This window comes from Psittacula echo (genome assembly GCF_963264785.1).
Source record: "Psittacula echo genome assembly, chromosome: 5".
Classification (NCBI taxonomy): domain Eukaryota; kingdom Metazoa; phylum Chordata; class Aves; order Psittaciformes; family Psittacidae; genus Psittacula; species Psittacula echo.
In genome coordinates this window covers 79110240-79128774 of record NC_137739.1, presented here as the reverse complement: position 1 = coordinate 79128774, position 18535 = coordinate 79110240, and the positions used below count along the sequence as shown (strand labels likewise).

Here is an 18535-nt window from a genome sequence, read left to right as displayed (position 1 = left end):
TACTGAATCGCACAGCATTTAAAGTTAACATTCAGGCTTGGCACGACCAACCATCCACTCAAACACACAGCACAATGTCACCCCTCAAAACCCCACTGTTCAACCTAAAGGCACTTACGATTTTATTTTAAGGGTGCATCAGCTGCTAACTGAAAGTGGGAATGCTTCATTTAGCACACACACTTGTTAAACTGCTCACAGCATGCAAATAAAATACCGCATTGTGCAAAAGTCATTCAGCCTCCCCATCCATAGATATGAGCAACGGAACTGTGTCCAGGAAAGAGAAACTTGGAACAACACGCAAATATTTCAGTCCCCTATTCCCAACATTCACATACTATGCTAAAGCCCACATCCCTGTCGTGTTGAAGGGATGACCATGTTGAGAATTTTCTGTACGTAATGGATGGGAAAATGACCATTATGTGCCTTGCCCCATTACTGCACCCTTTTATTTGTAGTTATTACTGCAAACTGCCTTTTTTTTTTTTTTCCTCAGACAATAGTTGTGTTATTATAGGTACCTTTATGCTGTGCCAAAACACATACACACAGCAATTCAGAACAATCAGCCTTGTTTTCATGGGAGCAAAGGTTGCAGCCAAATGAAATGGGTGGAGAGCACATTAAACAATCTTGGAATCTGCTAATAGGATATAGGAAAATGTGACCATAATGCAGATGCAGTTCCCCTTTCACCTTCCAATGTTATGGATAAAATAAAGCTTTGGAAAACCGATTAAATTGTTTGAACAACATTAAGCAAGTCAAAGTGTTCCCAGTGTGCTTACAAGACCACTGAGAAGGTCTTTAAAAGTGCCCTTTCAAAGCTCTGAAACAAGACAGCAAGCTTCCCCACCCCAGAATACCACCTGTTTAAAAGAGACAGAATACCTGCAAGATGTCTGCTTATCCACAAGAAAGAGAAGCTCATCACAACAAAAGTTCCCATCTTAAAAGACATGATCAGCCCCTCCTCTGTCTAAAAGAGAAATTTGTATTGAAGCACCTTGCTTGGTCAGCTGTAACCTGCATTCCCCTTGTTTGCTTTCGAGATGCTCATTAGTCAGCCTTCTCCTTCACAAATGTGATTGTGCCTCTGCATGATCATACACTGAAGTCATGTCCTTGAGCCTGTGACATCAGTCTGTTGCCATGGTAATGTACAGGGCAGTCCAAAATACAGTATTATGGCATCACTGCAGGATCAGAAGCAAAGCAAGCAATGCCTGAGAGCCGGTTAATGCAGCACAAACAGCCAAGGCATTTTAATTTAAATATTACAAGTGCAACTGCACTTTCTCATGATGTTCTTGATAAATATGGCTAGAAGCCTCGCGTCAAGAAAGACAATCCTGAAGGTCATTAAGTTAAAGACATCATGCATCGCTAAAAGGAAGGGCAATATGTTTTCAAGGATGGTCACCAAGAATGACGAAAGCTTAGCTCAGCTCTCTGAATAGAAACCACCATCTGTTCCTAAGGCAAAACCAGGCTCTGCCTAAAGAGATCGTTCACAGAGAAAGAGGGATGGCCCCTTGGCACCCTAGATCAAGTGCTGGGTTGCATGCAGTTTTTCTGGAAATCAGAGACTGGAATGTCACAGCAATGTCACCCTTTCAAAGGGACAGCATTACATAAGGCATGGTTCTTCAATTTCAAGCTTTGAAGCAAAGATCAGTGCAACATTAACCCAAAAAACAAAGCCATGTAGTTAGAAAAGGGTGGTACCTTCCAAGAGTTGTTATTCCATGTAGGGTTAGACATTAGTTCTGTAGGTTCCTTGCACACTCAGGAGAATGGCATTTCTGAAGAGCAAAAGGGAAGGAAAAATCAAATTAGTGACACAGTAATGGTGTTACAACTACTAACTAGCTCTTAAAACCCCAAAAGATCCAGTTTGCCCAGCACAAAGGGCATGCAGAAACAACAATCAATGCATTGCTGACATGTGGAGCAACACCAATTCAAGCAGGTCTTCAGTGCTGATTGACTGAGTACACCCCAAAAAGAGTCCAGCAACTACAGCGAAAGGCGGCTGCCCTGTCACCAGAAGTCCTGCTGGGTGGCTGGGCAGAAGCTGCTTTGGCATTGTGGGAGCCCAGGCTGCAAGGACAGCAAAGACGAGGGACTACAAAGCTCTTGGCAGCCACACTGGATCCCTTTCTTGACCTGTTCCTCCATTCTCATCAAGCACACATGTTAGGAATCTGAGTGCAGATTTCCCATCCTTGCTCTAACACTTAAATTCCTCAAGACCCTTGAGTACTTTTGCATGTTCTGCTTCCGTGTAAACCGAGCCACTCCCTGCATGCTTGACTAGTTTCAGTTTACCTCCTTCCGTTTTCTCTTATTAATCCATGCATGTCCCATAACTCAGTCAACGCTTCCTTCCACAAAGCTGACTTCCATCCTTCCTATAACCTCAGATGCACCCACAATTTCTTAACAGTGCCATTAATAAGCTGCGGGCACAAGAAGAAACAGTTCAGATTCTCTACACGGATGTAACCATCGCTCTCTCCTAACCCCTCCCAGCCAGGTCCCCGGTTATAACTACCCCATGTCTCATTATCTAATACTGAACACAAGCCTCTGGGCTGGGAACCACTGTTTATTTGTCTCTGCAATGCCACACCCCCAGTGGTGCTGTAGAAATAAATTCTACAACCTGTTTGAGCCTGAGCTTGATTCAGACCTGATTTATACCAGTTTCTAAATGACTGGTGCAAATACCTTCACTTTCTCCCTGCTCACTTCAGCAATACTGACTTATGCAATCAGCCACCATACGCAGCTCCAGTGCCAAACATCACTACAGCTAACTGCTCCTACAGACCAGAACTGCACAGACAACAAAACACTTAAATTCCTCTACTATTAAATACAAATTGCGAATTATAAAGGGAGGAAGAGACAGGCGAGAGGCACACTGCTCTCAGCATGAGGACACCTGAATGGCAAGTTCCACACGTCAATGTCACCTCTCAGCCACCAAAGCATCCAGGGTTTGCCCCAACCTCAGCCCTTAAACACCCAGCAGGTTACCCAGCTGCAAGTCTGAAGTACTACAGAGGCTGAGATTTTGGAGGCAGCTTTAAGCCAAATGGATTTTAGAGCAAAATAAAGCCAGCAGACTTCATCTCCATGGAGCTCCTGCAACATAACATAGGCTGGACAAGTTACTCAGGGCAAAGGTCTGTCTTATTAACTACCTAGTAAATTCAGATTAAAGTTGGACAGCTTTTTCCCCTCCCTCACATAAAGATCAGATGCTATCCAGCCCCCAAGGAATTAATCTACCTTCTGCAAAAAGGAAAACTTGCTCACAACTACATGGCACCACACACAATCTACAAGATTGTGGCCCTTCAGGCACTCATTACTTTTTTTCCTCACACAAAAGTCTCCAGTACTGGATAATTTGCCTCCAAATTATTTTTTACAGTAAAGAGGGATCATAACCATAGACACTGAAGCACATGAGTAGCGCACCCATCCCAGCTCAGGAACCTTCAAGCCAAACACAAGAAAGAAAGAACCAAGGAACACTTCAACCACTAAGAAAACGTAAGTAAACATAGGCCAGAGAAGAGCCAGGGCTGGTGGCTGCTGTGGAAGCTTCGTTAATAAACTCCAAGAGAAGCAGAATATGGGGAAGACAACCCACCATCCCAAACGGTCGCAAGAACCTTGTCAACTTACACAGACCCTAGGACAACTCCAAAAATCCTAAGTGCAGGGCCAAGAAGGCAAACAGATGATTGTGAGATGTAGGGTTAGTTTTACAAGGGAAAAGAAACACAACCACACACAACCCTTTAACAACTAACAAAGCAGGATCCAGCACTCCGCATCTGAGGTATTTGTGAGAGACACCATTTTATCATCCAGCAGTCCATCTCAGCACAAAAGATGCCAAACTCTTGTAATGGTGTCTACCATTCACTATAAGCATACAGGTGAATGACCTTCACCCACTCATAGGAAGAAGCTGTGCTTTGCAGACCCTTACTGACTACCCAGCTGAACCTCCTGCCCATAAGTGAGCCCCTTTCCACCTACTTAACCTCAGAGGAAGTTGCCCAGCATGACAAGGAGTTATCACAGCCCATATTCTAGCTTCTTTTTCCCATGCAGGCAAGGCCCCCAACCTCTCTTAAAAAGGCAGCACAGCACCCACGCTCCCCAATGAGACTCATGTTCTACAACCTTCTTCTGCTTACAACCCTGCTGCCAGATAACACTCCAGGCTTGAACCTAGTTTTTATTTAGGCTACACCCACTCCATCTTGTCAGCCTCCTGTCCCTGCAATACCAGCAGCTATAAATGAATGGAGGAGTCTGATCAGCTATTGATTTTTCACACGGAAAAAAAGTATTTTTCCTCTATCCAAATAAATAAATGCCTCATTAAAAAAAGGTGATGCAGTTCATCTCGTCAGAAGAACCCATATTATTCTTATCAAAGCATGGATTCACTCCAGTGCATAATGCACAGGCCAGTTAGCAAAGCACATTTGGGTCCTTCCCTCTGAAAGCCACCCTATAAATGCAAGGCTTGACTAAGGGGGCCTCATACTCTCTAATTCTTTGAAATTCAACATCACTTCACCTTAAATTATTCCAAGAGATTAATGCTGCAGTTGGACCCATACAGAGTTGCTCTACATGACCAATCCTATCAGCCAAGTTATGACCAACACAACCAAGCCCAAACTTACAAAAATAATCAACAGTGAAAAAGAGCATTATATTTCATTTCCCAAGATTTTTTTTACCTGTCAACAAATATCTGTGTTAGTGTGCTACCATCCTCCCATAGTTCTGATTTGAGTTATTGCGCTTACAGCAAAAAGCAGTGAGAGCCAAGAACACTGCCTAGAATTCAAGCAGAGCCTGCAATAACAGAACCCCTTTGGGGCAGTGACAGTTGAGTTCTATTTAATGCAAAAACAAGCTACTTTTCCATTCAAGACAAAAGCAGAGACAAAGAATTGTATGTGGCTCAGAATGCACAGTCAGCTGTCTTTTTAGGAATAGATCAGATTTAACAGTTCTACTGCAGTCCTGAAAAAGTTTGCCTGACAAGAGTTTAAACTTTGCCCAATACAAAAATTTTTTGCAGTTTGCAAAATCCAGGCACTTGTCTGTGGTGCTGTCATGGCCTTAAGCCAGTACCTCAAAATCATGATCATCAACATTATTTCCAAGAAGATACATTATCAAGATTCAGCCTGATGCACGAATGCACTGTTATCCCATTTCAAAGACAGACAAAAACCCTCTCTGAAGCTCTGCCCAATAATTCTCTTTTGCATAATATAGGTTGCATATAACACCATTTCTACACTGTGGAACTAAAATGACACCATTCTGCTACAGCCTTGCCAACATGACCACTCTCACCACAGGGACTTATGTTCTGAAACAGAAGTGGTAGCAGAGGTGTCCTCAAGCTGGTTTATTTGACTATTCAGGGCCTGATGCAGATAGAAAAACTAATTAACATGTATCATTATGGAAAGCAAATATATTCTAAATGTTCATCAGTTTATATTTAAACCCTCTGAAACATCTAATGTCAAAGCTAAACAGATCTTCCCCTGGCAAACTATTTGGAAAGCCAGATAAGGTAATGCAGTATTTTAGGATATTTTTGCTACACACGCTGGGGATGCACCTCTAACATGCACAAAGCCCAGGGAAGCATCATGAGAGCTGCAAGAACACCTCTGTATTGGCTAACATACATGTAACAAAATTACAGTTTCACTGCAGGTGAAAAAGGAAAAAGCACTTCAGTTTTGTTTAGATTGAAGTGCTGCAAGCCACACTACTCATCTGCTATCACAGCAGACTGCTGGGCTGCTCCAACGATTATTCAGTAATGAAGTAACCAGAACTAGAAGGTATGCAATTAGTCCCATCTCCTCCTCCCCCCTAAAAAAGAAGGAATACCCAGCACAGACATTATCCCCTCTCCCTCTAGCTCTGCCACCCTTATAACTTAAAATACCCATAATGCAAAGTAGAGCTGTCACTTACAAGCTGCTAACAAGCCCAGCTTGGCCCTGACTGGCAGCAAAGGTGATATTCTCAGCATCTCCCCAGAAGAAAGTTACTGGGTTACTTGTTGGGATGTTTTCTCAGATCACCCATACATGCATATATTAAGTTTAACATGCCTGCATTTAGCTATTCCAGTAAAAGCATGCAGCTTTTCAGAGGAAAACAGCACTGCTGTTCCTACTAGCTTTAAGTTTAAGCATCTCCCACCAATCCTCCCCAGCATGACCACTGTGAAAACATTAAGCTCAGGACACAGGTATCACTTGCTGGCATTTTGCCTAGCTTTACTGACTCCAGCCTGACAATGCCAGCTTGTTTTACCCGCACAATTTACAATCTACCTTTCCTTAAAGAGTTATGCTTTATGTTTGTAAAGCAATATTCACAGCTCCTTCCCTAACTGTGACTAATATATGGAAGATGCAGAAAGGCCCCAGACACCCCAAAGGCAACTCATAGTGAATCCCTGCTTCCAAACTGCAATTCTGATAAAATACATGTTGGCACTGATTCATGCTCAGAAGCTCACTCATCCTCCCCTCCACACCCCAGTGGTATCAGTTGGTCTAATTAAAGACATGCCTTCTCCCAACAGCCTTTACCCCAGGAAAGTTTCTCTATCATGACCAACTTTTACATTTACTTTATTTAATCTCCAGGCTGCTTCAAATGGAAAGCAGCCTGACAGACTCTTCAGTCCATAACTGCCTTTGTTCTGCCAGGGCAGCCACCTGATGAAGAACAATCCCTTGCTGTTATGTTGTGACTCAAGAAACACAAAGGAAAAAAAAAAACACCAAAAACCCTTACAACCAGTATTCATGCAACTAGCAACATCAATGAACTAGCTCCATATAGCTCCACTGCAGACATAATTTTACACTTGGATAAAGTTCCCTTACTTTTTTCCATGTTTGTTTCTTCCCAATCTCTTAAATATGTTTTCCCATAGACATATGGTCCATTCCTACAGGACACTGGTGCCTACACTTCCTTGGGTTTAGTCAGGCCAGGGATGAAGCTGTTAGCTTCACAAAATCCATACATAACCCTTTCCTCACTGGGTACATCTACTGATCCCAAGGAGAAAAAAGGGCAGAGGGAAGGGAAAGGCAATTTTTAAGGCTAGAAGAGTATGTAGAATGCTGCAGAGAAATTTGCCACAAGCATACGTAAACTACTACTATTTATCCTACAGTTTACCCAGAAGCCTACAGCTAACACATCAGCGGATCTCATTTTAACAATTCCATAAGCTGTTAAGGCTTAACAAAGGAATCATTAGGAAAAATGGTTTAGAACACTGTTGGTGGCATCCCATGCACTACGCAAGGAGGGAGCATGACTGCAACTGCTCTGAGCTCCCATTCCCAGCTTAGACTGTAAAGCTGCATCATCAAGAGAATTCCCAGTAATTTGTATCAAAGCCACATCTCCAACTGCTTCTGCTGCAAGATCAACTCAAAGTAAGTTATTATAGATTTTAATATGACTAGATCTACAGTCCTACTGCATCTAAAAAAAAAAAAAATCCATAAGCATTGTAGGAGAAACACAGGGATTTTCTTTCTTAACACCACAGAAGATGGATTTGATGCTATCAGTAATCCTCCCACAGCTCAAATTTCAGAAGTGGCAGCAGATTTACTTAGATTTCAGATGCATAAACAAGCACTCTTTGCATCACTTCATTCATGTTTATTAAGATAACATCACTTCATTCATGTGTTTATTAAGTTACCTCAGTTAAAACACAACAGTAGAGTACCATCCTTCTTTAGAAAGGAAATTAAAAAATAAAGAGGCAAGAATCTAACAGTTTGCCCCAAACTTGATGGCAGGCTGTTACATATATCTGGTGCCCTGATGCTTAAATTGAGGTCTAGAAACCCATTTCCAGAGGGCAGGTTTTCCTTAAAGATCCCTGACCATTTGTCTCAAGCTACCGTGCCCTGCATGCCCAGACTGTTCAAGCAGTGGATTGCCTGGGCACAAACATCCTGCACAGCGACAGCCTCCTCTCCCCAGGGCAGGACGGGGACATGTGCAGGCAGTCAGAAAGACAAATGACTGAGAAAATCAGTCACCCTGACAGGCAGCATGATACCAAAGCAAGAGCATCCTAATGGTGGGAGAGTAAACTTTGCATATATGTTTACAGGGAGCCTCTCTCAACTTCAGGAGTCAGGACAGGAGGAAGCACCAAAGCTCTGAAGAAGTAAACATACTAAGACTGCAGTCCCAATGCCAAAGTGGAGGCTTCATGATGGAAAGGATTTTTACACTTTGCAATAAAGACTTAGGGCGAGGCAAAGTTCAAAACAAAGACCTCAATGAAGAGCTTTATGAATCAAAAGGGAACTAGGCTGCCTCTGTAAGCACGTGAGCCGGTAAACATAAACTCCAGTCCAGTTCAACACTAGCTACTATCATTCAATATGTAGCAAGTCTTGTTTGAACTCATTGTCCAAACTCTTTTTAAAATATAGCCTCCAGTATGACACATTGCAGAGAGCCAAACCACAGGCACAAGCCAGGAGTTAGTCTTTGAAGTTCAGATACAACAGAAATTATTTCACCTACCTAGATGCAGAGGGAGAGCTGCTGCCTTTGATGCTACTGTGGTCTTAAACTGCCCAAGGACTCCAAATTGCTTGCTGGGCTGCAGAGCAGCAACACCCAAGCCTACACATACACACAAACATAATTATGTCTGGTCTAGACTTGGGGGGAAAGGAAAGAAACAAAATCTTTTCAGTGATGTTAGCATGCAAAGAAAACAGCACATACAAAGAAATCTCTAGAGTGACTTAGGAACAAGATTTTATGCTTGGCTTTCTGACAAGAGAGGAATTAAAGAGCCTAGCAATATAACCCTGTTCATCCCAAGGAAGAAACTGCATACTTAAGTGATCAACGGAATAACAGGGAGGAGGAAAGAGGGACAAAGACACAGGACAGCAACTGCACACAGCAAAATAGGAAGTTTCTGATGGTACTGAGATAGAAGGCAGCCTAAGAGCATAACACAGAAAGAATAGTTCAGATTTTAAAATTAATCCAGTCTATTGCATCCAAAAGAAAAAGAGCCAGTAAATAACAGCATTCCAATAAAGCAGACAGTATTTTTCACTATAAAATTCCAACTGTTTTAATATTCTACAGATTATGCACCTCTACTGACTGCCAAGCAGCAAAATCAGAGGAGGAGGTCACAAGAAGAAAAGCAAATCAAGCAGCAAAGGCATTGCTAGACACCTTGAGAAGCTGAAAATGTGTAAAACCCCAGGCTTTCAATATGACAGAACATTCAGTAGCTACCCGCAATGATGATTTTACATCCAAACTTTTTGGAGTTTAAGAATTCACAACATGAGACCAGCTTTTAGCAGAATTAGGACCAGACTTGACATGCCCCAGATTCCCCAAGGTTACTTTTTGAAACTCATCTACACTTAAAATATTTCAAGTGCTCTTCTCACACTGCAGAAGAGCAACCAAAACCTAACATTTAATTTTCTAATGTTTTAGCATCCGTTTTATGAGAATTTAATTTCAACACATTTTTATTTGAATGACAGAAGATATTTTGCATTAGATTGCAGGTTGAAAGTTACTGGAAATGGAAGCAAGATGCTGTTATATATAAAGGTCACTGCAAGGAGGAAAGAAAAAAAAATGTTACTGAATGTTACTGCTAAATCAAAGTCTGTAAAATACCAAAACCCCAGAATGAAGCAGAAGTAGCTTAGGAGCTGCTGGGGATGTTTCAAGTTAATAAAATTCTAAATTAAAATGGCTGCCGCTTAAGTTTGCCAAAAAATTATGCAAATTTCCAAAGTTCATACATAGTAATTAGCCCAGCAGAAAGCAAGTCCCAAATAAACGACGAAGTCAGCCTTGCTCTTCTGCTTCCAGCAGATGGAATTAGCTGCGTGTGAAGTTATTTTTTGCAATTGGAGATTAAACGCATTATCCTGAATATCAATTCCTTAAGTAAACAGAATGTTGGATACATGCGTACATGGTATTAGGAATATGCAAAACCCAATCAGAATCCTTTCCCATCGTTCCAAACAAGACACTAAGGAGGCTGGGGGAGGGTTTACATATTTTAAGCTTCATTTTTCAAACCAATTGACTATCTGCCGACAATTCAGCTGAAACAAGTTCTCTCAAAGCAGATTAGCGTTTGTAGTCCAAACAGGTTTTTCCGAAGAAGACTCTCTGCCTTGACTAAAAATTCATTGTCTTGATGTGCTAATTGACAGAACACAGAAAGTCATCCAAATGGCAAGTTCAAACAACGTGCATAAAGAATGGGCTTTGCCCATTACTTCTCTGAAACCCAGTTTGTGGGCATATCAGTCATATACTGCATATCACATGCTGTAATGCACAAATTCACCTTTTCCATTCCTATTACTGATTTGCCACTTCATGCATAAAAAGATACAGCCTTCTCCTAAACCCTGCAATTCTCAAGCTACCTGCAACAATACACTGAGCTGAATGGCTGAACTTCAGGTGTGCCCTTGACCAAAATACGAGCTGAGCACTGTCCCAGTACAAAAAGTTACTCTCAAAGACACTGAATGACCCAGCAACTTTTCTCTATTGTTATCCTGCCTTTATCATGCTTGTAACAGAACGATTTATAAACATGTATGTCAATGCATGCATCCAGTTTAGAGAGCACCCACGGTGAAGAGCATTCCATCTCCTACTGTGAGTATCAGCAGGTGAGTGCTGAGAAAGTCAACCAAAGCCAGTTACTGCACCGATTGTGAAGAGATGAGACAGGCTGCTTCTTGTGCAGTTCAGGCACCAGCTTCCAAACAGAAAATTGGTGAAAGAAATGAAAACAAAAGTTGCTACATGAATACTGCTTTCTAGCTCCAGGTAGTCCAGAAAAATGTTTCCAGAACCTATGTCTGCTACAAAAAGAACCCAAAACATACATAATTAAAGGAACATGGGGAAGGAAAGTAAAGTTTAACTCTAATTTAAAAGTCAAGTGACACGCTGGCTTGAATACCATTAACCAAAATTGTGCAAATTAAAAGTACATGTACTGAAAGCAGTAGAAACTGTGCCCAAAACAAAATGAGAATTCTCATACAAAAACACTTCTGTGGCCAAATGAAATACTGAGTTTAAGTAAGAAACCAAGCACTTATACCTACCATGTTCTCTCCCTCCTCTTCTCAAGTAGGGAGTCTCATCTATCTCAAAGCAATCAAAAGAAAACACTTTGATTTTTAAAGGGAGAGAAGTTGCAGAAATGAAAGCCCTGTCTGGCACTAACTAATATTTGAGAAATCAGAAAGAGATTCTCCAAGTTAGTGGAAGGATGAAAACAGTTCTGAATAATTCACTTTGCATAGCCCAGTTCCTGCCAAAACAGTTCTGTAAATCCCATGGTAGTTCAGATAATTTCCATTCTTAGAGCAAAAAAGCTAGATCGAACATTAGAAACATTAATTGTGTGATATGACCTGAATGATGCAAGAACAAGTAGTTAAGTGAACCACAGCATCCGCTGAATTTTTAATCACTAGTTGTTTTGCTGCAAGGCAGAATAACATTGTATATTAGCTTCCAAGAACTGTACAGAATGGCACATTAGTACAGCAAGATTTTAACTGGCAGAAATTCAGCCTCCGTGCTACCTAAATCCCATTACTTTGCTATGAACTGCAGACACAGCAGTTTCTAAAGCAGAAACTTTTTTAATCACATGGAAAAGAGCACTATTTTCTACACCCCAAGATACCAGTCAGCCATTACTGAATACCTACTTTTTTTAAAGCTGACATTTTCTTAACAGCCATTTACATGCTCCTCTGCAGTGTATTTTTGCTCTCAAAACAGCATTAAGTAGTCACGTGGCAGCAACTCACAATGAAAGAGGTAGCTGAACCTCCAATGTGTAGGAAGGTGATCCATGTAAACATTCATATTACCTGTGTACTGCAACAGGAGGTGCCATTGCAACATGGTTAGGCATAGTTAACCACCAGCTATAGTTAATCCTTCTGCCTCTGATACTCGTCACGACAACACTGCAGACACCCAGCTTTTACCATTAACTGACTGTCCAAGTGCGTACAATTGCCTGTAGAAATACAAGCCCACGCTATACGTGTATCATAGAATCATAGAATAGTTAAGGTTGGAAAGGTCCTTAAGATCATCTAGTTCCAACCCCCCTGCCATGGGCAGGGACACCTCACACTAAATCATGTCACAGCCAGTCCTGCTTTGATTTCTCTGCAGTTTATACTCAAAATCACTAGATTAAACCCAACCTCCATGCCTACAGTACTAAATACACCTTTAGTTATGCTCTAGGCATAAAACTGCAACACCAGGCTTAGCAAGTGATACAGCAGATATTCCCCTTCCACAAGACGACAAAAAAAGTGAAGTTATTTGGGGAACAAACAAATCCCACACGACAGCCAGAAGCCACACTACAGGCACTTAATTCAATTCTCAGTATCTTAGCGGTGAAAAAAGGACATTTAAAAAAAAAAAAGAGACAACATTCATACATTAAAAAAGTTCTACCATACTGACTTTAATAGTATCTAAATTTAATAAGTTAATAGAATCAAAACAACTTAGAAAACAAAACCAGTAAAATATAGTACAAATAAAAACTGAGCAGCCACACATACCAGAGCAGCATTCCTGTGCCCTCCTCTCTGCAGAGCTTTCAAAGCTGGTAAGTTGATCTCTAACCATCAACTTTGACTAAAGACCTCCTTCAAAAGCTTAAATGCACGGATAGGAGCATTTAGTAATACATCTGATGACCAAATAATCCACAAAAACCATAAAAGCAGCAGATAAGGTCAAGAGAGATGTACGCTTCCAAAACTGTTATCTTTAAACATAGCCTGAAGACCAGTCCTATGTTTTCCTTACAGTCTCAACTACCAGGTGCAGAAAAGCCATTATCCTTTTTGAAACCAGGTATCAAGCCTGCAACAGAAATATTTAAATATGCCATATCTGCCAGTAATAAAGCCACTGGTGTCTGACCATTATACTAAACTGCTCGTTTTGTTATGCTATAGGGCAGCAAGAAGTGAAAGTAACACATTATGGTGAATGTGTTGAGACCTGGAATCTCCAGGTCTTCAGTTACACCTAGGTAGTATTGTGCGTCTACTTTTCAGTATTCAGCTTCACAGCACCAGAAATTGAACTTGACACCTCCGTACCTCAAAACCACAGCCCTTTCCGGCACAGGAACTACATGCCAGTCTCTATGAACACACAATTCAAGGTGGCCAAGAGCTCACCAACGCTGTGGTGCACATCCACAGCACATTATAAGACAAGCTTCCAATTTTAAGGGAAGCAAAAAGATGGTTTATATGCCTATAAGAAAGTCAGCTGCAGCTTAGCGCTTGACAAGTCACTCACGTTTCTTCACAATCCTTGTCTAAATGGAGAAAAGAATTTAAAGACCATTTAGTGAGAGTGAAACATACACAGCTTCCTCCTCAAGACCTGCTCATTCCCCAATTAAATATGAAAGAGACAACTTAGTAACATGGAACATGCAAAATGATTTTAAGACACTGGTTATTAAATCAAATCCCACAACTTTTCCCACCTATTAAAATGGAAGCTTGTCATGAGAAGTTTGGTAAGTGCAATGCCTTTGTTCTCAGGCTGCTGGTGATGAAGACCAGGCTCCCTGACCTTCTATTTCTTTCCCTCAAAGGCTCTGTGCTACAGCAAATTTATGGGGTTTCACAGGTAAGAGGAATATTGGGTGAGTTCCCTTCAAAATGAGTCAATAATGCTGTCACTGAGGCCAGGGGAAGGCAGGTGACTGCTGGAAAGCAACACAAGGCACTCCCCGCAAGACCCAAAAACACTGCATTCAGAACACTCCTATCCCCTGCAGCAAGGGATTAGCCATTTACCAAAAAGGAATCAAAACACTGCATAAGGCTTCCAGTTAATTTTTCAAGGGAAAAAAAACCCAACACAACACTAGTGCAACCAGAGTCACATCAGGAATTCTTCAGGGCACTGAAGAACAAGTAGCTCACCCACCAGCAGGATTTCATTCGTCCAGCCGATGCTCAGAGAACAGCTCACAAGGAGAACAGAACAAGATCTTTATTTTTTCTTTCAGTCAGTCATTTTGCTGTCTTCATGTTAAGCAGTAACAACATTAACCACCTACAGGCATTTACAGGTTTAGACTTTGGACTTCCAAAACAACTGCCTACTTCCATGTGGATTATTTTTTTGGCTCTTCTCTAGGGGTGACAGACAATTATAATGGCCAATTATTTAAAACCTTTCATCCGAGAAAATACTAAGCACTACGCAAACACTCATTAAGGCTTGTGACTCGAGTCTGTGCCACACTTTAGCCCATTTTCAAAGCTAGCCTCGGTATCTCTACCTACCAACGCCGCATACCGAGAGCTATGGTATAGTCAAGGCAGCTCGCAGCACGGCAGGGTTAACCACTTGAGTATGTACACAGCTTCGCAGGCTGGTTTTACAGCCCCCGACGAACCCCGAGCTGCTGCGGCTGTGCTTAACAGCCCTTCCAACCCGGTTATTTATAAACAGAGACAAGAGACATACGCTGCTGTTGAGCATTGTATAAAACACCTCGCAGGACAAGTGTCAGTCCCATTTCTCCAGCCGATACACGTTTCCAACTGGAAGACACACAGCACGAGTCAATAAACTCGATTTACTGAAGAAATTAGAAGCTACACTTATTGTTTCGAGCAAGGCCTTGAAGGAAGTAATTTTGAGGAGAAACCTCTTCTCCTGTTATTGTACATTTAACCTTTCCTTAGGTCCTTACACCACCCCTACGTGAACACATTATTAAAGTGCTACCAACAATACCTAATATCGATTAAAGCTGTCTTTTTATATCACTGTTTATGTTCTCTGAGGTCCCCAACCCTTCCCTCTGGAAGGCTGACAGATGCATGAGCACGGCGTAAGCCATGCAGAAACACACCATCAGGAAGTGACAGCGCTCAGAAGATTAAAGTTTCGTTAAAAATACGTGGGGGGTTTGTTTTGATGTTGTCTTTTTTTAAGGAAAAGCCCCGCGTTCCTGCAGGTGGGCCCACTGAGAGCCCGTGACCCGCCAAAAACCAGCTCCCGGGCCGTCCCCCAACCCCCTCAGCCACGCGTTATGCAACCGCATGGGAGGAGAGCAGCTCCGGGCCGTGCGGAGGGGCCGGCACCCCGCTCACACGGAGCCCTCCTTTCCCCCGCCGCCGGGCTCCCGCTGTCAGACGCCGCGGGCCGGGCCAGCCGGGAGGCTGGAAGGCCACGGGAGCGCAGCCAGCGGAGCCGGGGAGGGGACACAACGGGGGAAAAGCAATGAAACACCCAGGGAGGCGGCGACCGCCGACAGCGAGGCGCCCCGGGCACGGGAGCTGGGTGCTCGCGCTGAGAGGAGCGCCGGGAATAACATGGAACAAAATAAACCCGAGAGGGGGCGGCCGGCGGCGGGTAGGTGCCGTGCCGGGGGAGCGAGGAGGCCCAGTACCCTCCGTGGAGCCCAGCGCCGCGCAGCCCTGTCCGGCAGGCGGCCAGTGGCCCCTCGGCGGCCCCCAGAACCACCATGGCCGGCCAGAGAGCGGGAGGTGCGTGCGGGGCCTGCTCGCCACCCACCTGCCCGCCCCGGCCTGCGGCCCCGTGCCAAGCCGAGCCGAACCACAGCGAGCAGCAGATGCCCCTCCTCCCTGTCCCAACCCTACCACGAGAAGCCTACCCGGAGCGGGGTTGGCCGCGCTCCCCCGCAGAAGACGGCGACTCCGCAGCAGCAGCGCCCAGCTGCGCTAAGCAGCCAAGCTGCGCTGAGCGCGGCGCGGCCGGATCCCCCCCCGCGCCCAGCCCCGGCGGCGGGAGGGGCCGCGCCGGCCGCGCCAATCCGCGCCCGGGGCGGGGCGGGACGGGGTGGATCGAGCCCGGGCCCGCTGGGGGGGGGCTGCGGTTTTGCAGGCCGCCTCCGCGCAGTGCCAGGCACCGGCATCACCGCCGCGCCAGGCAGCGCCGGCCGCAGGGGCCGGAGTCCTGACTCGGGGCCTGTCGGGTCTTTTCAGAGACTGTATAGCTCTCCTCACGGCCCCGAGGCTGTCCTCTTCGCGGGCCCGGAGTGCTCCTCAGGGCCTCGGCGGTCTCCCCAGAGCCCGTGGGGTCCCGCCGGCAGGTTCGAGGCGAGGGATGTTTCTAGACAGACCCCCGTGCTGGGGACCGGCAGGATCAAGACCTCTCCGCAGTCCCCCAAGCTGGCTGACGTGGGGCCTCACAGCCTTGCTCACCCTGGAGTCGCCAGGCCTGGACCTTGCTGCCACTCTGCCACCTGCTGTGAACTTTAGCAACAGGGGTGCCAGCTCTCAGCCAGCTGTCTGGCACCAGCAGCTTACAAGTGCATTTAATGCAGTGATAACAAGATAAAAATCTATATGGCCCTCAGCAGGAGGCTAAAGAAATTCATTTGATAGACCTTCCAGCTTTAAAATCTACTCAGTTCCTGGCTGCAGGACCAAAAGAGCCGCTAAGGGGTTACTGGGAGCTTCAAGGTAATGGAACCTCACTAGCTTGGTTCCAGCTAGCTTGTTTTGCCAAGATTGCCTCCTAAGCACAATCACTAAGTACCCTTTGCAGTGATCTGTGCAAATGCTGCTGCTGTTCCCGGTGTAGATGTGTCTCAGGCTGTGCAGCCCCTAGGCAGTGGTTCGTCATGTAAGCGTCACCCCAGACATCTTCCTTATGCTATCCTCTTGGAGCCCTCAGCCTACAGAGGGAAACAGTCGGGCACCAGGGAAGTCCTACAAAACCAAAGGTACTGAGAACAAGAGAGAAATGCAAAGGGAAGGCATTGGGAAATGGGGAATTAAGCAGTGGCACCAGATGGTAGCTAAAGCCTAATGGAGTTCCTGCAAGAAGTTTTCCCCCCTCCCAAGATGAAATCCCGAAAGATTTCAGCAGTTGAGGAGGGATGCAGGTCCTGTGAGGGAGGACCACAGATCACCCAGCGTAAGGGCAAGGCTAGCAAACCGAAAAGGTCCAATTTCTCTGACCTGCAGGAGGGCAGCAGTGGGGATGTCACTCTGTGTAATGCAATACTGTGAGAAGATCTTTGAGACCATTCTCAAGCTAAAAAGCAGCATGTGTCAGCACAGTGCAGTGCTGATGAGGGGCAGAGCTAATTAGCCAGGACACAGGATCACATGAACATGGGCATGTCAGATGGCTGAGATGAATCTTCAAAAGTCTCTAGAGTCCCTGTTAGCTACGGCTGCTATATACAAAGATAACATGAGGACAGGAGGGATGACAGAAGTAAAATGAGTTTTCAAACGTCACATATTAGATCAGTGACAGGACGGAAAACAGAACCTACAGTTCCTCATCCTTCCAGTACTTTCTCCTCTGGACTGTAACAAAACCCCAGAACAACAATGGGATTGAGCTGGTGCTGACAAAGTAGCTTCATGTGTTCCAGGGGAAAGTTCTGGGGTTTGGTACAGGACCATGGTGATTTGTTTGTGCACATGGAAAAAGAAAAATTATTTACTATAGTACCACAGCCCAGTGACATACACTGACACACAAGATATCGCCCGACAGTTTACAGGGGAATGAAATATGTGCCCTGTAATATTAGAAAAAGGCCTCACAATGGTACAGACCAAATCTTTTGTTGTAAGTTGATAAATACAGCTAAAGGCCATTTGCTGCTAAGTGCCTTCTAATGATTAAGAAACCTTTCTCCCAGCTCCCACCCCTCTCAGCCCAGCCAGGGCATTTAGTGATAATATAAGATTTTGCACATTGTTTAGCTTACATGGCCATCTGGCACTTTTGCATTTCAGTAGCCTTGAACATTAAAAATACAATAGATAAACCCAGTCCTATCTTATCAGAGGCCTGGAGAAGTTTAACTCTGGCAAAGTACATGGGATTAACCAACTCCTTACAGCTCTTTCATTGTTTCCATCTTAAGTAACGGTCATATTCCTCAAAGTTTTGCATTGTTGTACTCTCTAAACCAAGCTGTTCTTACCGGCTTTGTATTTTTTAATCATGAAACAACCCCAGCAGTCACATCCAGCTTCCGTATGAGATGTTCTGCTTCTAGGCAGTAGAGATACAGAGGTGCATGCTGAGAAAAAAAACACATGCAGGTTTTAAGCCAAAATAACTTAAATACGCACACACACATATACTAGAAATCTTGTCTAAACCAAGGAAAATGACGCTCTTTTCAAATGATAACACAATGGTCTTGGCCTATCTCAATTAGAAACCTACCTCATGCTGCTGAAACATCCTCTAATACCACCACACCAAGTGGTTTCTTCATCTGCTATGCTAAAAGGGATAAAAGTACAGTTCACCCAAAGTAACCCACATGAAAGTCCACAAAGTCCCTGGAAAAAACAAA

At 44.1% G+C, this 18535-nt stretch overlaps 1 protein-coding gene across 12 annotated transcripts in view; it reads right to left on the bottom strand.

Annotated features, from left to right (window-relative positions):
• The window catches only part of FBXO34 (F-box protein 34), a 42316-nt gene extending 24088 nt beyond the window's left edge, over positions 1-18228 (bottom strand). For 7 of the 12 annotated variants that reach the window (XM_080618107.1, XM_080618113.1, XM_080618108.1 and 4 more), the window contains exons 1-2: positions 15857-15981; positions 1735-1811 (exon numbers count right to left, since the gene is read on the bottom strand). The gene's annotated coding sequence lies outside the window, so the exon portion shown is untranslated. Of the gene's footprint in view, positions 1-1734; positions 1812-8658; positions 8698-15856; positions 15982-18154 lie in introns of those variants that run through there. The other 5 variants (XM_080618112.1, XM_080618105.1, XM_080618111.1 and 2 more) reach the window with 5 other exon arrangements.
• Between the last annotated feature and the right edge of the window lie 307 nt (positions 18229-18535).